The sequence below is a fragment of the Bison bison genome, unplaced genomic scaffold (assembly GCF_000754665.1).
Source record: "Bison bison bison isolate TAMUID 2011002044 unplaced genomic scaffold, Bison_UMD1.0 scf7180017858736, whole genome shotgun sequence".
NCBI lineage: Eukaryota > Metazoa > Chordata > Mammalia > Artiodactyla > Bovidae > Bison > Bison bison.
The window spans coordinates 40476-46531 of NW_011489308.1; the positions used below are offsets into that span (position 1 = coordinate 40476).

Consider the following 6056-nt stretch of genomic DNA (forward strand, 5'->3'; position numbering starts at 1 on the left):
CCCACACATACACACCAGCTTTGCATGATCCTTACCTCTGACTTAGAACTGTTCACATTAAGTCTACTCGCTCTGTAGTACCCTTAGTTTCTCCTTCCAGCTTCTTTCTAGAAATTTATGACTGCTTCTTCGGCTAGCCTATAGAGATAAGAGGTTAAAACATGAGATAGTTTCTGCTAAAATCTGATATGCCATTTCTGCATTTCCCAAGTTGGCTAAAGGTAAACAAGTTTATGATGCCATTTTATATAATTTTTAAGCCTGATATTTTCTTTAATTTTTTCAATTATTTCAACTCCTCCAGGTTTTGCACAAAGCCTGATAAAATCTGTTAGAGAAACTTTCTATAATCGAAAAAATAAAGGAACATGATATAAAAGTACTTAGAATATAAATAGAGATCAGAGTCTGAATTATGGATTTATTTTAAAAATACTGTCAAAATACCCTAACAAATGACCCTACTCTCCCTAACATAAGCCTGAGTAAGAGCAGGAAGGAAATGAACAGCCCACTGAGAGAAGAAAGACACTTACTCAACAGACTTCTCATTATACTCCAGGGAATCAAAAGGTAATGTCCAGGAAGAGAGTGGAACAGGGTGGAGAGACCCATCGTGGGACAGATTTATGGTCCCTTCATCCGCTGAAGATGTTATTTACGAGAGACATGCAGTCAGGTCAGTGAAGAGTACAGAGAATGCATGACTCTGGACTTGACTCTAAACCTCATCATTAACTATGGCACAAATCATGTTTCCCATCCAAGCACACAGTAACTTAATGCTGGATCTCAAGAGGTGTGCAATTAAGTCATACCAGCACTAGTCAGAAGTTTTAAATTAAACAGACATGATGTATATTAATGGCCTAATGTGACATCAAAAGAGCAGTTTGGGATTATTTTCTTTCTTTCTCCAAATGGGCTTTGATCTGGCTCTCTCTCATATTGCCAGGATTAGTATGATGTCTAGAGGCTCAGTGTTAGAAATGGGTTGCCACTTAAGGACTCGTTGTGTGGCTGCAGCTGCCACTTACTAAATTCAATTTCCTGCATAAAGACAGGACCATCATCAGTTCTGCTTGAAACAAAGCAAAGCACACTCAGGAAGGCTTAGGATATTGTACTAAAAAATAACAAAAATAAAGAGTGTGTTTCTATTATTTTATTTTATGACTCTGCTGTTTTTCAACTATTTTAACATAGAAGAAATAAAAAAGAATTGAAATTAACCTGTATAAAATATAATACTTGAAAATGGCATGAAGTGAAGTGAAGTGAAGTTGCTCAGTCGGGTCAGACTCTTTGCGACCCCATGGACTATAGCCTGCCAGTCTCCTCCACCCATGGGATTTTCCAGGCAAGAGTACTGGAGTGGGTTGCCATTTCCTTCTCCAGGGGATCTTCCCAACCCAGGGATCGAACCCAGGCCTACCCACATTGTAGGCAGATACGTTACTGTCTGAGCCACCAGGGAATATCCCGAAAATGGCATAGGTTCAGTATATCAGTAAAACACAAAAACCGAAGGAAATATAATCATTTGATTTCAAAATAATCCTCTTACTCCTACTGTCCTGCTGCTGCTGCTGCTGCTAAGTTGCTTCAGTCATGTCCGACTCTGTGCAACCCCATAGACGGCAGCCCACCAGGCTCCACCGTCTCTGGGATTCTCCAGGCAAGAACACTGTCCTACTCAGTGCAAATAAGGAAAGATGAATAAAAAATACAGTGTAGGTCAGTAAATAAAATGGAGACCTTGAATGCCCTTTCTACTGCTGAGGAATTTGAGAGAGATATTTCTTCTTTTTGTAAATGTCAATTGATCTCATGAGCTTAATTCGTCATTTGTCATTCCTTTTCACGTCCCAGCATCCAAGCACTATTTCTTATATTTGCAAACCCCCATCACCAGTACAGAAGCTGAAAATGTTGGATATTTCCTTTTCTAGTAGGACAGTCTTCCATTTAGAGTGGAGGACTCAAGATCCTCCCTATTAGATACCTTTCTCTAGGACTTTGTGTTGGAAACTAGTGATACAAAGCTGTAGAGGTCACACTGCCTCTGTTCTGGAACAGGTAGACACAATGGTGGTTTTGGCAACCACTTCCCAGAGGCAGCAAAGACACATTTTTTGTCCTTGTTCAAGATTTGATGTTGGGGCTTCCCCAGTGGCTCAGTTCAGTTCAGTTCAGTCATGTCTCTGCGACCCCATGAACTGCAGCACACCAGGCCTCCATGTCCATCACCAACTCCTGGAGCTTACTCAAACTCATGTCCATTGAGTCGGCAATGGCATCCAACTATCTCATCCTCTGTCATCCCCTTCTCCTCCCACCTTCAATCTTTCCCAGCATCAGGATCTTTTCAAATGAGTTAGCTCTTAGTATCAGGTGGCCAAAGTATTGGAGTTTCAGCTTCAACATCAGTCCTTCCAATGAATATTCAGGACTGTGGCTTGATGGTAAAGAATTCACCTGTAATGCAGGAGCCACAGGAGACATGGGTTTGGTTCCTGGATCGGAAGGATCTCCTGGAGGAGGAAATGGCAACTCACTACAGGTTTCTTGCCTGGAGACTCACAGAGGAGCCTAGTGGGCTACAGTTCATGGGGTCACGAAGAACTGGATATGAATGAAGCAACTTGGCACGCATGCAAGACTTGATGTTAGTGGTACAAGTTGCAATTTGTGTGCCCAGCAGATTCCCTCTGTAGCATTATTATGGGCATGGTTCCCAGCTCATCTGCAACCCTTAAATATTATGATTCTTTTTTGGGGGGGGAAGAAACAATTTTATTTTTTAATTTCATGCTTCAAATTCATGTATGTACATTAAGTACTATATAAAATTTGTTTTTAGGATAACATCATTTGACTTGGACAGTACTATCTCACCTCAATTTATTTGGAGAAACAATTTAGCCATTCTGCTTAAAAGTATAAAAAAAGCTGCCAAATTAGAAAATAGATCCCTCCACCCCATACACACACTTTACTTTTACTACTGGGATGGCTGTTTTAACTAGCATGTTTAAAGTAAGCAAAACATATTATCAAGGTATTATGCAAGAAATTACATCTTTTGCAATAAGTTGGTCTCTTGGGTTGCACCTGTTGACAAGAAAAAAAAGTACACTGATGTTGTACACTATACTCATAGGTTACACAAGTTGCTGAAAGCCAAAAGGAATCTTTAAGGTTGGAGGGACTGCTTAATAGTTAATCTTTGGGTTTAAGGAAAAAAAATAACCCCACACAAGTTGTTGAAAGCCAAAAGAAATCTTAAAGGTTGGAGGGACTGCTTAACAGTTAATCTTTGAGTTTAAGGAAAAAAAATAACCCCATCTTTGGGTTTAAGGAAAAAAAATAACCCCATACTCTCAAAAATAGCAAGTGTTTTAGCAGCTTAAAACCTTTCAGTTATATAAAACTTCTTACACTAGGATTTACTTTGAAATATAGTTTACAGCAAGATCAATTATAACATACATACACTGGCACTTCAGCACAAGGGCAAAATTTAAAAACAGGTTGGTTGGTTTGTTTTTTTGACCTTTAAAATTAGGCCATAGTATAAAAGAGTCCATGTCTTACATTCAGCAAATTCATACTAAAATATTATATTTTTGTAGGATAAATGCCAACAAAACTTTACATATGCTACAATTTTATTACATATATCTACATGGCTCTTTCCTAGGTATGCAGAATTTCACATTATAAAGCTCCCAACTTTAAAAAACCTTTGCAGGGATGATTTGAAGCCATATCACTGTCAGAATAGCTTGTGCAGTGCCATCATACAAAAATGTATTTTGAAAGCTACTCTGAACACCAAATACTGTTTCTATAAAAAATGGTTTTGGTGCATTTGTTGGCAGACACCCATCCACTGCACATAACAGGGCCAATGGGGTATACTTATTTCATTCTAAATAGCCCCTAGTGCCCTTTCCACATTCACCACCATACAGTTCATTAAAATACAACTATTCTCTAAAAAAAAAAAAATTCACATTTTCTTTAGGCAGTGCATCAGGTTGTTGTCATACTACTGGTTTAGGCATACTGATTTAGGTGTCTCTAGGACAATAACGTCTCAAAGATTCAAATAGTTTTCAACCCTTGTATGTCTTTAACTGGATGCTTATAATCAGATTTACCATATCTTAACAAGTCAATCTGCTGACCCATGAAATGATAATCTTTAGTATTTTCCCCCAACAAGCAATAAAAAAAGTTGATTCCTTTAAATTCCCCAAATCTAAACTTGAATGGTTTCACTTGTATGGTTACTCAATTGAGAACACTAGTAAAGAGATCAAATACAATTATCCATAATTCAGTTATTTTAAACTGTACTGATTCTATCATCACAGTGCCCATAAAACAATTAAGATGAAGTCTAATTATATTTTCTACGTTAATCAGTTTTACAGATTAATTCCCTAGTGAATTTGGTCTGAAACAATTGCCAGTTATCCTTAAATATGACTAAGTTTAAATGTTAGTACTTTATCTCATTTTATACCTGTACTTTATGTAAGGTTTTAGGTTGAAATGTCATTATTTCTTTATCAGAAGGATTAAAGGAAACAGGAACCCAGTGGCTTGCTGGTTTAGGAAGAACACTTGGTGGTGGTGGCTCACTAAATTTGGCCCCGGCATAGTTCTGATTAGTTTAAGACTTAAAAAGTACGGTGGGACTTGATAAGCTAGAGTTCCAGTTTTGATTGTTTGGAAAATTTTTGTTCTTCCCCCCATTTGCATGGCCTGCCATGCAGCTGATGATGAATTATAAGTATGTCCTCTTTGCTTTTTCTTGTGAACAATCTTCATCTGGGAATTCTGATCCTTGGTCTTCTGTCTACTAAGCTGTTGTTGGTTCTTACTAACATTTCTAGTTTGAGGGGCTGGAATGTTATACCTCTCTCCACCACCCATCTTCAGCTTCTTTGTCACCTTTAAGTTGCTTTTCCGATTGCAGGATTTCCACTACCTGTCCTCTTCTTTGCTGCCATGCCCAGGATAATAGATGTTGCTTTCTGACAGATCCTTTCCTTTGTCTCAATACAGTTTTCATGGGCTGATGTGCTGAGTTCAGCCTAGGAGCTGAGGCCAACATCTGAGTCTCCTCAGCACACAAGTTTGACAGAAGTCTTAGCGATTTCAAGCCCAGGGCTATGGTGGTGGCGGCTTCTGCTTGGCTTCAAAGCCCCGCTCCCCTTCCAGGGAGAGACGAGGCATGGCACCCACGAGCTAGCTGCTGGCCACCTCAACGTCTCAACTGACCTCCTCTAAATATGATTCTCTGGCTTCTGCAGAGTCTATGACCTACTCAGTGCATTTTTTTTTTTAAATAAAAAATACTAGTTTCTGCTTAAAACAGTTTGAATTTGTTTCTGTTGCTTATAACAAGAACCTTAATTCATATAGAAACCAATGACAGGAGCAACTGCAGGCCAAAGCCTCTCAGGAAGCTATCATCATTTGGATGCTCTGTGTGACAGCAAGAAAAATCCTTCAAGTATTAAAGGACAGAACTCTGGGAACCCATGCCGTACAGTGGCAAACTTCTAACCAGAATGGTATCTGAAAGCGCTCACTAAAGGTAAGACTTCGGAGAAACAAGTGGCAACGGACATAAAATGATATGAAAGCCACAAGGAATTGAAGAAATCTACAAGTGGGTGGTTACTGCTGGATAGTTTAAAGAAAGAGAATGTCCAGCTCAGAGTCCTAAATTGCTGGCCAAGGATCAGCTGAAAACAAAAAACTTTCTATGATGGTACTTAAAAAAAACTTGTCTTTTGCAGCTACTGGACTAAGGTAGATAAAGCCAAACTGAAAGTTGGATCTTATTGATTGCCAAACTATATTAGTTGAATTCACAGATTCCCCAGTTCTAAAAGTGAAAATTGCACCTCTGTCTGGAAAAGAACATTACCCCCGGATTGAAACAGATCGTGTATCGAATCTCTAGCATATTCTGAGCCTCCCTTACTAAAGAAAGTTTCCCTGCTTCTCTTCTTGTGAATCTATCTTGCCTTACT

General features: G+C 38.9%; 1 pseudogene; it reads right to left on the reverse strand.

Annotated features, from left to right (window-relative positions):
• Window positions 1–4513: 4513 nt before the first annotated feature.
• Window positions 4514–4995, reverse strand: LOC104980143 (annotated as a pseudogene).
• Between the last annotated feature and the right edge of the window lie 1061 nt (window positions 4996–6056).